Source organism: Corvus brachyrhynchos, unplaced genomic scaffold (genome assembly GCF_000691975.1).
Source record: "Corvus brachyrhynchos isolate BGI_N302 unplaced genomic scaffold, ASM69197v1 scaffold162, whole genome shotgun sequence".
NCBI lineage: Eukaryota > Metazoa > Chordata > Aves > Passeriformes > Corvidae > Corvus > Corvus brachyrhynchos.
Genome location: NW_008236696.1, coordinates 2345231 through 2359957, shown reverse-complemented (window position 1 = coordinate 2359957; position 14727 = coordinate 2345231). Strand labels below are relative to the sequence as shown.

The 14727-nt window shown below is 39.5% G+C and overlaps 1 long non-coding RNA gene across 7 annotated transcripts in view; it reads right to left on the bottom strand.

The window, feature by feature from the left end:
* Positions 1 to 14727, bottom strand: part of LOC108444862 — a 111303-nt gene that overhangs the window by 56281 nt on the left and 40295 nt on the right. For 6 of the 7 annotated variants that reach the window (XR_001859569.1, XR_001859568.1, XR_001859565.1 and 3 more), the window contains exons 2-3: positions 11993 to 12062; positions 10157 to 10216 (exon numbers count right to left, since the gene is read on the bottom strand). The exons of the other annotated variant lie outside the window; for it this stretch is intronic. This is a non-coding gene — a long non-coding RNA (uncharacterized LOC108444862). The remainder of the gene's footprint in view (positions 1 to 10156; positions 10217 to 11992; positions 12063 to 14727) is intronic. 7 annotated transcript variants of the gene reach the window in all.

Below are 14727 nucleotides of genomic sequence, written 5' to 3'. Positions count from 1 at the left end.
CTCTTTCCAAATCTAATTATAGATATTTTAAAGGTGAGGCAAAGAGAAGCAGAGATAACACCTGTATTGGAATAAAATATCCCTATTGGTGTATTCAACTCACAGTAATTATCAAATGAGATGAATTCTCAATAAACGGTTAACGGGATGAAAAAAAGCTGAATATTCTTATTGTGGATGCTTCATTGTAGCAATTTAACAGGTCAGTCTCAATCTGACCCTGGAATTAGTGGGACAGATCCTTAAATCAAAGCTTGCTGCCACCAGGGTGAGCAGTGCAAACTCAACCAGAGGATGTCCCATAGCTCTGCGTGCTTTTGCCTCTGCTGTGTCAGGATATGAGATTTGTGGGTGCTCTACTCTTTGCCATTGCCTTCTGTGAAAATTATTGCACCCAAGACTGTCAAACCCTGCTTGCCAAGCCTTACCCAACAAGGAGTGATGATTTAGCCACAGCACTATTTACATCTGGACAGTGAAATAACACACTATTCTTTTCAAATCCCTCTGAAATGGTATTTTGGCTTCAGTAGTGAAGGAACAATAACTGTGTTAGAATTTTCCACCAGAAATTTTATACCCCATTCTTTCTTCAAAATACTTCAGGCTACTGGGGTGCCTGTGAAATGGATTGTCCTTGAGAGATGAAAATGGACGTGTAAGCATGGTGTAGCAATGGAAACATAAAGAGCTGTTCTATACTTTAAGATGGAGAGGCTATTCCTGCAGCACCATACCTGGTCTGCACAAATTTTTCTGACAAATTAGAATAATGAAGAAAATTTATTTGGCAGTGTCATGTATAACATAAAAGTGAGAAGTGGGTGGGTTCCTGATCATAAAGAGTTCTTCAGGCGAAGGCAGAAAATTCAGCTTTTGAAACCATCAGCCTTTTATGTTTAGATGTAAAGAAAATGTATTTTGTGTGGATAATTGACTATTAAATTGGGCATACAGGGAGGTTTCCACATTTGATGCCTTGAAAAATCCTCTTTTCTAGCTCAATTAAAAATTATGTTGGTTGAGAGAAGCGTAATTTATCAAATTCTAGTGATTCACGCTGAGCAGGTTGTCATGCCAGATTATTTTAGAAGGGCATCTGTCATTTAAGTCTATCAAAACCTCTGTGTCCACGACACACAGATTGAACACTTCAGTGAAATGTTCTCATAATGCCATATGGATTCTAGAAATCAGCCTTTGCAGAGCTGTGTCTGATGCTTGACACCTTAAATTCACATTCAGCTGACCTTGGGGTTTCATTTTGTCTAGAACAGAGTTTGGCTCACTGACATGGAAAGAGACAAGTCACCATCCTGAAAGGAAAAGCAGAAAAAGCAGTATAGGTGTCCTCTTCATATCCCCACTTCTGCTGAATGTAATTACCTCAGGACTTCCAGATAATTTCAGTAGAGAGCAAAAGAACAAGCTGTCTTTAAAAAAAAAAAAATCAAAAAAGATCTGTGGATCCCTGGGGCTTTTTGGCTTACAAGTGCTTTGATTTATTAAAAGTTATACACATTTACTTGCAAAAGTTCATATTACGGCTCCAGGTAAGCCGAGGTCAAGTTGCTCAGGAAGAAATTTGCACTTAAATGAAGCAGCCTTTCAGCCTGACAAAGATGAAGACATTCAGCATTGACGTTTCCCCAGTGGGTCTGGGATCAGGAGTGAGGGGAGAGGCAGTGCCATTTCCAGGTGCCAGGACTGCTCACAAAAGTGAAGGCAGCTTTCTGAGCAAATAATTTCAGTAGAGCAAGAGGGAAAAGAAAACATAACAAAATCCTGACCCAACAAAATATCATCCCACAGGCTGTAGCAAGACCAGAGTATCCAAATCTCACCTGAATGAGGGCACAGAAGAGCAGAGAGAAAAACCCCAACTTCTTCATGTAGGGACTGAATAACTAGCACCATGTATTCAAGAAGGACAGCTTGTGCTATCATAACAGCTTTGAAAATAACTTTGCTTTTAGGAGAGGCACGCCGAAGACTGAAAGGGAGAGTGGGCACCAAAGGACCAAAGTATATACTGTACTAAACCAGAAATGACAAAACCAGCCCCTGACCAATATATTGTCTTTAGAAAATTCCAAGAATCTCTAAGTGCCTATTTATTTCCTCTCTTGATTGCTTAGTTCAATAGACAGAGTACTGTGTGCCAGATAAAACTGTCTCCCACATATCCCTCCTATTAGATAAGAAGAGAAAAGGAAACACAAGGAAAAGGAACAGCAGCATAATGTATAGTTTGAAAAAAATGAAAACTTTAAACTGGCTTTAAAGTACACACCAATGAGACTAAGGAAAAATTCATTATTGTCTGAATGATCAGACCTTTAGTGACCATTCAACAAACTGTGATACCACGAGGGATCCAAAAATACTTCCCTGGGAAAGTGGTTGCTCTTTTCTTTATTCAGCAAGGGGTGATCCCAGCTCACAGTGAGCTGAAGCATTTTGTGTGTGCTTGCAGTGCAGGTCCATGGCAGGGTGAGGGACAGACCCCAGCCTCCACAGCACTTTTCAGGGACACTGTGCACTTTTTACTAAAACACTGATGACAACTAGGAGTCCCCAGTGAACCACAATTGCTTTATACAATCATAGCATACCTATGAAAGGTATCTCAGATAAAAATGTTTTTTCCCCAACAACCTGAAGTTTTATTCCATCGTTTGCACCCAAAAAAAAGGCACACAGTACCCAGCTAGTTTTCATATTAGCTCAGTATCTGCATTAGACCCCCAGATTGCACCAATGTGTTTGTTCCATATTGTATGAGTTCCATATTCAGACCTAAGCTGCTTAGTAATATTATAACATGATTAATCAATATTGTGTTCCATACTACAACTCTGCATAAACAAACTTTTAAAAATACTGTCTTACTCTAACTACAGTCTCTCATGATACTGTTAGAGGACATAGAAGGAAAACATAGGTGAAAGAACAGCACTTTTTTTTGTAAATTATCTGATCACAGCTCCCCTGTAAATGTGGGAGCTGTACATATTTGTTACACCTGAAAACAGTGAGAAGAAAGCTGTACAGTGCCTCACATCTTCTCTTACCATCAGTTACTAACAATGGATCTCGTTCTGACAATGAGCTGGCTGAGGCTGAGATACTGTACCTCATTATCACACAGAAGTCTCCTGAATTACCTTCAAGATGTGCACGAGGAGTCACAGAGCACATTGGTAATTATTTGTGCCACAGCAGTGCAGTGTGTTTTACAAGGGACAGTCAAGGACTCAAGCAGAATACCTGAAAGGACTTCTTTTGATGTGTTGCCAGTTTAGTTGAATTTAAGAACACATACAGGTAAATAAAAAGTGTTCAATTATCCTATAGGGATTTTATTTTACACTGTGAGAAGATGTGTAATTAGATTCTTGCAATGCCTGACTACACTTTTGGATTTTTCAATTTAGGTTTGATTACCTGATGATTAATAAAATTTCAAATTTCAGTTCTGATCTTCCTCCATAGTTTGCAAATAGGAACAATTTCCATGACTGCAGAAGAACTTCAGCTCCTCCTGAGGAGAGGCAATCACTCCACAGGATTAGGAAAGCAATGCTGCTCACACCCTGCACTGAAAGCAGCTGCATGGGAACTGTCAGGATCACAATCCTCGCTGTTCATGACCTCTCTTTAGTCTGTAAAAGGGATAGGCTACTCACAACTCTAAGCATGCTTCTAGTTTCATTCTGCTTGTGGATGTTTCTCCCTGCATGCTGGAGATGCTCAGGAGACACAAACCTTTCCTTGAGAATTGTTCCCACTACGAATGTCCCACTCTGTAACCTAAACGCAGAGCTAGAGGGAAGCAGCTGCAGCCCTGCACCAGATGAGCCACAGCCTTCAGAGAAGGAGATGCCTGCTCTAAGGAGCAGCCTTTGGGGCACCCTTATCCACACCACATCAGGAAAATAATAAACTAGTAGTCCAAAAGCAGACAGTTGAAAAATCAGGCTAAGATAACTTACGACTTCAACCACTACACAACCCTCATTAAATTCAGACAGCCAAGGCTGGCTTGGGAGCACCAAAGGATTTAATGTACAGCAAAGGACATATTCCAGCCATAAATACATAAGACAGATGAAAAAAGGACAATCCAGTTAAGGTAGGATGTGCAGAGTGCTGGAGAAAAGATGGTGGCGAAAAAACTAACTGAGCTTTCAGCAAAATTTGAAAGGGGATGTGGTAGACAGGGAGGAGACAAGAGAAATACTGTGAGGTAATGATTAATATCAAGGCCTCAAATCAGTAAGAATGGTTCGAGGGAGCATAAAATTCAAACAGATGAATTTATCTGATTTTTGGTCCTCAGTCCATGTGAATCATGGAAAGCAACATAAATTTGACATGGGGAGAAGTAGTACTTTAGAGGGGCAGAAGGAAGACTGGAGGCAAGTCACTGCTCTTTCTAGCATCTATCCAGTAGTTTCCCATTGTTTACAATGCAAAAAAAGCAGCATTTACTGGACTGGATGACAAAAAGAATCTAAATTTTCTGCAGGAAAACAAAGCACTGGAAAGGCTGGATGAAATACCGGGAGACAGCATGGTTCAGCTTAGTTAAAGAATGTACTAGACAGAACTGAGAATATCCTTACAAGCATACGTTGCTCTAGTAAGCTGTGTTGCTTTCATAATTGCAACTAATTTAGGCACTGGAATGTTCAGTCTGAAATTTCTGCTCATCACTATCTATCAAAGCCTCTTCCCCTGTCCCCCAGAGCCTGGCTGCAAGGCTCAGTGCAAAGTTTACCTCCAAGCCAAAGTCAAGGGAAAAGAAAGTCCCACTGTGCTGTGAAAAAGAGCAGCAGATCATTCCTTCTTTAAAATAAGCACTACTTTATGCTGGCTGCTGTGGCTTTGTTTTCAAATTTAGCCAATCACCATAGAAAAGAACAATTAGGAACCTTTCAACTCAGAAAATGGAGCACAAGCAAGGAGTTTTTGGACATTACCACAGGTTAAATTTAGTTTTCCAAGAGACATCCTAATTTTAGTTGTATTTTTTTTCCTCCTTATAATATTTACAAGGCTTTTGCAATGGTGCCAGACTTCTATCTGAGCCCCCTACATACCAACAGAGATTTGAAATGTGACGCATGGGAATGGAGCATGACAGAGACACATCATTCCAGGGGTAACTGCTGTGGAAGAGGCATGTGGCAGAGCAAGAATGATATTCAATTTACCAACTGTCAAAGAATTTGCTAAGGAACACATAGATGAACATAAACACCCAGCAACATCCCTGAAACTTGCAGTGCTTGGAACAGCAATGTACCATTAGCAAAAAACAACAAAGCAAAAGCATGAAAGACAAATCCTCCCTAGCATGTTGCCTCTTTCAGAAGACTGGTTCTCATTATGTTGAGCCTTCTGTTCCCAAATTCAGAACCTGAAAAAGCTATTTTGAGTATAAAAAAGAAAAAAGGACTGTGTTTTTCAGCTTAAAGATGATGAATGCATCATTTGCTGCTAGAGGTAATGAGGATTTCAGTTGCTTTTGGCCCCTGTAGGATTTTCTGAGCTTTGCCAAAATGAACAAACAACAATCTGTATTAATGAACAACTCCAAAGGCTTGGATAAGATGCATAGCTCACATTCACATGGAGTTCACTATTGTAGCACCATAAATTGTATGTGTTGTGTGTAACAGATTTAGGTGGCAAACAGGTGTGCTCTAATGCAAGTTTAGCTCTCTCTGTACCATAATTCTGCAGGAAAAAAACAGAAACTTTTGGCTGAAGGACAGATTGACGCACCTTCACCTCTTAAAGTCACTGTAGCACACACCATGCTCCTCCTCCTCATGGCTGCAGCTTCCCTTGGCAGTGGAGGAGATGCAGGCAGGGCACAGACTGCCTTTGGAAAGCTCAGCACATGCACTGCCCTGCACAGGGTCTGTAAAGGCACCCAGGCCCTGCCATGGAAGGTTTCTCCCATCTGCAGAAGGTTCATCCCTTCTGCTGCAGCACTTCTGTCACAGCTGGAGGGGTTGCAGGCTCGTGTAGCCAGACCTCTGTGGCACGGGGCACATGTGAAACACCTTGCGAAGAACAGAGCCTGCTTTGCACAACTTAGAGCACAGCACCATGGCTAGATGTGCTTTAAACTACCCTTCATGGGAACTGGTGAATGTAAAAGATATTAATATTACCTGTGTACACACACAAGAATACCCTTATGAAACAAGGTGTAACACAGCAGCAGCAGTGCCCAAACAAAGCAGGGTCTGTGGCTGCTTTTACACAGAGCTGAGTGAACCTGTTTGAAAAGGATAGAGCCAAGGACCTGGGGAGAGGAGAAAGCCAAGGACATTGGAAAATGCAGCAGTTGGATTGCGGCCCAAAGCAAACTTCCATGAGATGATTTCCAGCATAATCACCACCTGAATGATGAATGACGAGCAGAGCCCCACCTCTTCCTGCATTCAGAGGAACACCACTTGGTCTCTGCAAGAGTGTTACCCCCTGTGGTAAGCAGGTGGGGAAACACCCAGGCACCAAGTTTCAGCACTAATTTTTATAACTAGAACAATCCTGTAGGTCCTGCCTTTATGCTGATAGCAGTGTCTAAGAGTGGGTGTGAAGTGTACAAAACATGTCCATGAGAGACACTGCAACTTCCCAATTCCCCATCCTCCTGGCATGGTGGGGTGCAGTTTCTTCAGCCTGCAAACAGTACATGAATCTTTCATCTAACCATCCTCTGGTTATGCCACGGTCAGAACTGCATCTTACCAACAGTGGGATGAGATCAGTCACCTGAGAAAGGGCAGCTGTGCACCTAGCAGAGTAAAAGTCAGTGACTCAGAAAAGGTGAAATAAAACTATTATCCACCCCATAGAGAGAAAGGCAGAATTCTGATGTAATGATAGTTCTTCATGCACAGTGCTCTTGAACTGAGTCCTTGCATGACAGGCAACCAGATAACTTGGAAGCAAATCAAGCCCAGAATACTCCTCTTTATTTTTTTTAAAGACACTTATTTTGTATAGTACCACGAGAAAAATTTATGTCCCACTTCCCTCCCCTTATTTTCATGTGATCAACTGGAGTTTTTTATTTTGGGGAGGGGAACAGAAGGAGAAGGAGGTGGCTGATGGGTTAGTAATTTACAGATCCATATTTCTTTTATACTGCAAGTATGTTCCATTTGTTCTGAAAATATGTAATGATCTAAAATGGGGACAATTTTAATGAATTGGATTCATAATATTTCATATCTTGCTGCCAGACTCTTAGTCAATCAAACTAATGTTATAAAGGAACAGCCAACAGCCAATTTTGACATCCTTTAAGCAGGTCAGTTATAAGCCAATTAGCTCTACCTACTTGGTCTCCAAGGTCTGAATAAAATATAGCCCATTTTGATTAGAAGCACTACTCCCACCAGTGTGCACATGTCTTAAAATAGACTGCAAAAATACTGAAAGGTCCATGGAATTGTTAGAGGAAGTCTCGATCCTACTGAAGTCAATTACTGTAATACAATCTCTCCTGACTTCTCACAGATTACGAGAGCTCCCAGATTCACACAGTGTCGTTCCAGTTTTATTGGATTGCAGAAAAAACTAAGTGCTGCATTCATCAGAGCCCTTCCATCTGCTGAATACAACTTTTCTGCAACGTAAGACAAATTGAAAGCATCAATCCTGAATTCCAGCAAAATTCCTGGAGAACTAACTTCAGCAAAAGGAAATCAAACAAAATTGCATTTATTTGCACCTCACATTAATTTCCCCTGTTTATTTTAACACAACTTTCACATTAGTAATAACTGTCAGATCCTCCTTGACTGGTTTGACAAGAAATACAGTTATTAGAACTGGGTTAAATAACACTAATCAAATTATTTCTAAAATGAACTTTGCATTAACTTGAATGTATAAATTTTATTTTATTAATTAGAAAATATTTTTTTCTTGTTAATCATGTAATGTTTAAGAGCTGAGAAATATATGGATGTTTCTTTTCCCAAGAATCTCCTGCTTTACATTCCTTAAAAAATGGGTGGATTTTTTCATTATTTGTCCCACTCTCCACTAAAATATAATCATATTCTTTGGAATCATACTGATGAGTAGGGAGTGCTAGAAAATTCTTGTTTTCTAGTAATACACTTAAAAGGACTCTGCACGTAACATATAAGGAGTATTCAGATTTTTGTTTGTTTTCCTTGTTTCTGCATAAGCCAAATTCCCAAATAACAGAACTTTCTGAAACCACACCAGCAGCAAAACCATTTTACTTTGTTTCACAACATGTTTGCTACTGTAATCATACAGTCAGTGAAAAAATTAGGAGAAAAGAGGTGAAAAATAAATAAAGAAAGAAAAAGAAAAGAAAGCAAGAGAAAGATGTATGGCTAATAATCCAAGGGCACAAGAAGCAGTAAGAACAGGCTACAGAACCATTTAGAACTGTCAAAAAAGCACATTATGAAAAGCTAGAGGGGCCTGACACCCAGGTATAGGGAATGGCACAAGCCATATGAAGCCAGATGGATTCCAGCCAGGCTGGCCTGGCCAAATGCACAAAGACATAACATGAGTTTGAATCCAACCTAAGAGGATTTCGTTGACAGGAACTGGAATTAAGATCATACAAAACAACAAAAATGTAATATTGAGGGTTGTAAAATTTACTCATGCTCAGGAATATAAATAAGCTGTTCTAGAGTAATTTAAAACAAAGATATAACTGTTTCTTACCGTGAAAAAAGAAATATTGAAACCCCTTACCGAGGAACAAAAATACAACTTCCTTGATTTAATGGTTAATTATACTGAACCTAATTATTAAAATTCTTGATAACTGATGCAGTAGAAGCAATTGTATCTGCCTTCTGAAAATAAAAATCTGTCAAACTTTCTGTAATACACCACTTTTTCAATTTTCAGATGATTGCCTGTCCTATGTCCATTACTCTCCTGCATTTCCACTGAGCTTTAATTAGAGTTTAAGTATGTCTTGATTTGCTTATTAAACATCATAAGCAATTTAAAAGAAAGGGTCCTAATTTTAAATATGCAGGAAATCAGGAAACTGCATTTAACTTATTTCAAAAAACATAGAATTAAATCAAGTAATGTATTTTTTAAGAGAAAATTTCTGATCATTTTAAGGTATAAATTAATTTTTTACTGAGGCTGGGAAAAGTCTGACCTATTCTTGAAAATGAACCTAGGGAGCAAAGGGAATATCAACTACAGGAGGGCATATGTGTAATTTGCAGTCCAAGGTGCTTGTACTCTAATGGGTACATAAAAGGTGGAATGGCTGGAAGTTGTTCACACAGGCATGATCATTATTTCCATCCCAGAGGGACTTTCTTCAGAAACTTATCCTGCCTGTCTACACCAGCACCTTTGGTCTACAGCACTTACTTAACTTGAGGATAAAACTAAAGTCACTTGCAAGCCATCTATATGGATAAATGCATACATATTCTAATTCTTCTTCCCTGCTATGGAAATGTGAGAAATGTGTGCACTGGGTTTTTTTCTTAGCAGGACAATTTTTGACATCTCACAAGTTGCTTTTTTGGTAATGTCAGAGCAAGGGATCTGTGGAGAAGGAGAGTTAATACAGGTGGCCTTTTTTTCTAAAAGGTTATTCATTATGGAGAAGCGCAACCAACATGTTTGTGCATTTTTCATTGAAGAATCTTTCCTATTTCCTTTTTCTTACAAACAGCTGTCATAGCATCATTTCATTACGTAATCAGCTTTTCTCTACTCACACACAGTCAACAGACATTGTAATTGCTGGTTACAGGCCTAATATGGGAAAAAAATAACCCTGGAATCAGAGAAATGGCTTAAAAGGAAATATTTCACATGAAAACAAAATGACATTCTTAGAGAGTGACAGAACATTCAAAATTTGACACTTCAAATTAGATACCCAGTCCCCCTACCTATGAAATGTTATGCAAGAGTTTAAGTGAACAGTTCTAATCAGTACAAAATTAAATATCCTTAGCTTTTGCAGAGCTGGGGTTGTGTTCTACTGTTACATAACTCCATAAATTACTTGCTTTTTGACAGTCCTTAAGTCACTCCTTTTGGTATCTGAATGTAGCTACAGGCACATAAATTTGAAAGTGTGATAATAAATTACCTAAGGCCAGACAGTGAATCAATGTCTAAGTCAGAAGAGGAAACCAGGAATCCCAAGTACCTGTTGAAAGACAAGGTGACACTGCTCAGTGTAGAGAAAAACTATTTCATTTGCAGCCCATGCAAATATAAAGCAATTATGCTCCCCAAACTGGAGTTCTCTCCTTGAGATAATCTTAAACACATTGTGTATTCCTTTACCATCATTCTTAGAGAGGTAGGTGTGAAAGGATTAAAAGCACAAAAAGCCAAACCTGAAACTCAAAGCATTCTTCACCAGGATTAAATCACTAATTGCTTGCACACTTCTTGCAATGGTCCTAATTACACTGTAAATAAGACTAGGTACAGGATCAGCTGAATTACTTAAACCATTTAATTACCCTGAAAAATGCTTATAAGCTAGTCTATAGGAAGTCAACAAAGTGGCTTTGCAATTAGTGCAGAAAGTTGAAGTCTAAAGTTGTGCCAAAATAACTCCCCATATGGAAAATTTCATATTTGGAATAAATGTGGTGCAAAATTTTGGGGCTGTCGAGGTGAGGGCAGGTTATGAACTACTTTTTACTTTTATGAACTGCAGAAAAACTATTTTAAAGAGTTCAGTACCTCTTTCCCCACCACTGCAACAATTATTCCCCCAAAAGCATCAATGGCACTAGGAAACCAGAGAGCTGGGAAGTAGATGGCAGGGAATCCAATAGCTTCAAGGACCCTAAAACCTACCTACATTAGAAATTTGTCAGAGGTTCAGTGGGTTTCCACATGCTTCAGTTTCAATGAACCTTCTTTTTCAATAGAAGCAAAAGCCTTCAGAAAATTTCCAGCTAGATTAACGAGAGCTGCTCCTTGCTTTTCAGATAGAATATAAAGTCACTTTAAGAGCATTTAAAACTGCTGTGGCTCATTGTCTTCAGCTGGGGCAATGTGAACTGTGAAGTGATAAAACCTGGTCACTGCCTGAGCCTGAGCAATGAACTTCTGTGAGAGCTCAGACACTATTTCTTTGGTGAGATGAGAAAAGGAAAAAAAAAAAAAAAAAAAGGAAAATTAAATAAAGGAAAAAAAAAAAGGAAAATTAAATAAATGAAAAAAAAAAGTATTTTCCACGTCTGAATATCCCAAATGTTTCTAGCCTCCTTTGGGTCTGAAATTGCTCATTCTCAAGTCAGAACTATGACCCTACATTTTTTAACCCATGATTCTTGACAGCATCTGGTGCTCCCACGACCAGGAAATATTTCTGGATGTGGAAATGAATAAGACTTACTTAAGATGCCAAAAGACCTTTTTTGGCACTCATAGAACATCTCAAATAAGTGGAACAACAGTGATTTTTACATAATGCTGAAACATCATTTCTTTTTTGTGCGCTGCATTATGTATTTCCTTTGGTATCTGATAATAGCTAGAGACTGGTAAGCTAACTAAATACCAAGTCTTTACAGAATTCAGTAGGCTCTCGATACATCCCAGGAGAGACATGGAAAATAATGCTTCACCTTCTAGAAAACTTAATGCAGTCTGCAAGGTAGGACATTCCAGGTACGATCTCTGCATTCCAAAGCAGCACATTTGCACATGAGGCACCACCTCTGATAGAGCACGAGCAGCCTCAAGGTTAAACAACCCCGATGCTGAGAGCTGAGGCAATGGCTATGAATTACAGCTGGAGCCAAGCTGCACTTCCCTGGAAGTGAACTGGTGGCTCTCACGAACACAGAGCACTGAAACAAATCAATTGTGGAATAATAATACTGTTTCTGCAATTTCTAAACTTCTCTAAATTCATAATGGATAAATTTTCATCTTGTAGAATCAATGAAAAAGGACTCACCATGTTTTCTTGGAAGAAGAAAGGAGTGATGTTTTCTTGGAAATTATGTCTCTTACCATCTTTGGAAAGCCTAGGCAGGTTAAACAAAAGTAGTGCACAGTGTTAATCAGTGCCTGACCAGGAGCAAAGGCAACATCATCCTTCTCAGGTGGGAATAAAAGTCTAAGAACATTCTACAGTGGCAAAATGTAAATGAACATAGAAACATCAGATGCTCTGAGGGCGGGCACACCTCTGCTATGGAGACAGGCTGAGAGTTGGGGTTGTTCACCTGGAGAGGAGAAGGCTCTGGGAGAAGCTTATAGCACCTTCCAGTACCCAAAGGGGGATACAAGAGAGCCAGAGAGGAGCGTTTGACAAGGACATGTACTTATAGGATAAAGGAGTTTCAAACTGGCAGAGGGCAGGTTTAGATTAGATATTAGGAAGAAATTCTTCCCTGTGAGAGTGGTGAGGCCTGAGAGATCCACGTGCATGCTGAGTTTAGCCATTTTAAATGTGCTAATTTCCAGTTTAGAGCAGCAAACAAATTGGATGGCTCCTATTTGAACACTTCCCCTTAAGAGATTTGTCAGGTTTGGACTGAGTCCTCAGAATACACTGGGACTCCCACCAATGTAAGCTGCATGTGCAAACTGAAGGCAGCTCATGGTCCTGTGAGATAAACTGCTTGCCCTTTTATATCCTGCAGCACATAATTAAAAAAAAAAAAAATCTTCTTTGCTTATTGCAATTCAAAACTGCAGTGTCCATAACATTTGAATCACATCTTCTTGCTAATGCTACTTATAATTCCATACTATCAGAAGTCCTATTTTAATGATTCTACTTTGATAACAGCCAAACTTCTTGACCTCAGCCATGAGATAGTGAAGTACCTCATACATATGTGAATGCTCCAAGGCATCAGGTACTTCAGAAAGGCCAGGGGAAAGTGGTATTTGGATGATGACTGTGGCTCACGTGGGAACCCATCATTCCCTAGAAGAACATAAAGATGAAGGCAAACCTTAAGGCACAACAGAGAATTTGCAGTTCCTGTAAGTTCTTTACCTCAAAAAACAAAAACCCTAAAAAATCAACAACCCAAACCAAAAATAGATCCTCATTGCCAATAACATGATGTAGTTGTCAACAGAGGCTTGTGCTAGATGCAGCCACCAACCAACTGCACTGGAACTGTTTGAGAGCAATCACCTGCCCTGCTCAGCAGGAGCACACCCACAAGCCTGACAGTAGAAAATACAGAAAACAGCAAAGAAAAAGAGGTGTGAATAAATCTTTCATCCTGTTAATCCCGGTAGATATCCAGTAGAAATGTGGAAACCCAGAACTAAATTTGGTTATAAAGACTGTTTTCTATATCCTACACAAATATCTAAAGGCTAACACATATACTTGTGTTTTTTGAAAGCAGCATTGTGTGGTCTCAGGAGATTGCAGCATTTAAATGTGGAGCATTTAGCTTTACAACTAAAAGTCAGAACAGGTCATGTCCATAGAGCCCAGTTTTCAGAAAAACAGGTATTCAGCACTTCCAGTAAATAAGGCACAGTTCAAAGTATCAGATCCCAGCCATTGGTAGTCACATCAGGAAATCCTGGCCTAAACATTCATCAAGGTAACTAAGGGTCTGCTCCATTATGATTCAATATCTGGTGCCTTTTCCAACCATCAGAAGGAATGTTCAAAATGTCACCTAAGTCAAATAAGTTCCAAATGATTTGGAAACTGGGGAGAACAACTTGAGTGACCTGGAGGAGCGGGGATTCTGTTTTTAAATGTGATGACTGCAGCTGCCATTTGCTCTCTAGATCTTCCATTCAAATCCAAAGTCAGTCATACAATGGACTTCTATGGGGTGGGCTCTGACCTACCCATGTCTCAAGTACCAGACATCTTAAACAGCAACACAATTTCATGAACAGCAAGAATCCAGATAAATTTACATTAACTTCAGATAAAACCCTCTTATAAGCCAAACACCAGCTCTTATGGGATTTGTTCATCGCCATTGCTAGAATGTCCTGTAACATGCACCCTGACTCTGGCTGTGCAAGCTAAATTTGCTGTGATTAGTAGGGCTGAAAGAAAAACGACTGCACTAATATTCAAGCTGTTTGAAGAGAGGTTTACTGCCCCCAAAAGAATCATTTAATTATAACACACCATTTTCTTTAGATCTACATATAAAAGAGTTAATTTGCCTAAGCATGCACCAATGGGGCTAATGGATAAAGGTTTTTATTAGGGATGTGCCAAATGGTTCAATAGTTATTTGAATACTGTAGAGACCTCTCAAACATGTAGCTTTGGTGTGCAATAATTCTGTTCAATTAATGGGTTTATTTCCTTCACAGATATCCTTTCAGAAGTGCTTCATCATCCATGCAGTGCTGTTCAGAGACAAGCTGTAAACATTTTCTCTTTACTGGTAGGTTCTAAGGATATGATGCTGTTCTTTCACACTGCTGTACTTGATACGGGAAGAAACCTGCAGAGGAATACATAAAAAATGCTGTACAAATTCTCTTTGGACCCGAGTTAATTGGTGATAATATTGTTGCAACCAAAGAAATCACATCAGCTTTCAAACAGTCTCTAGCACTCTTTTCTCCACTTCAGCTCTACATGGCAGAAGGTGGCACACTCAGCATCTCTTCCAGCTTTAGTTTCCACAGACAGCCATTAATATGACTCTAAACCTCCTAAAGCAAATGCAGCTCTGGTAGCTG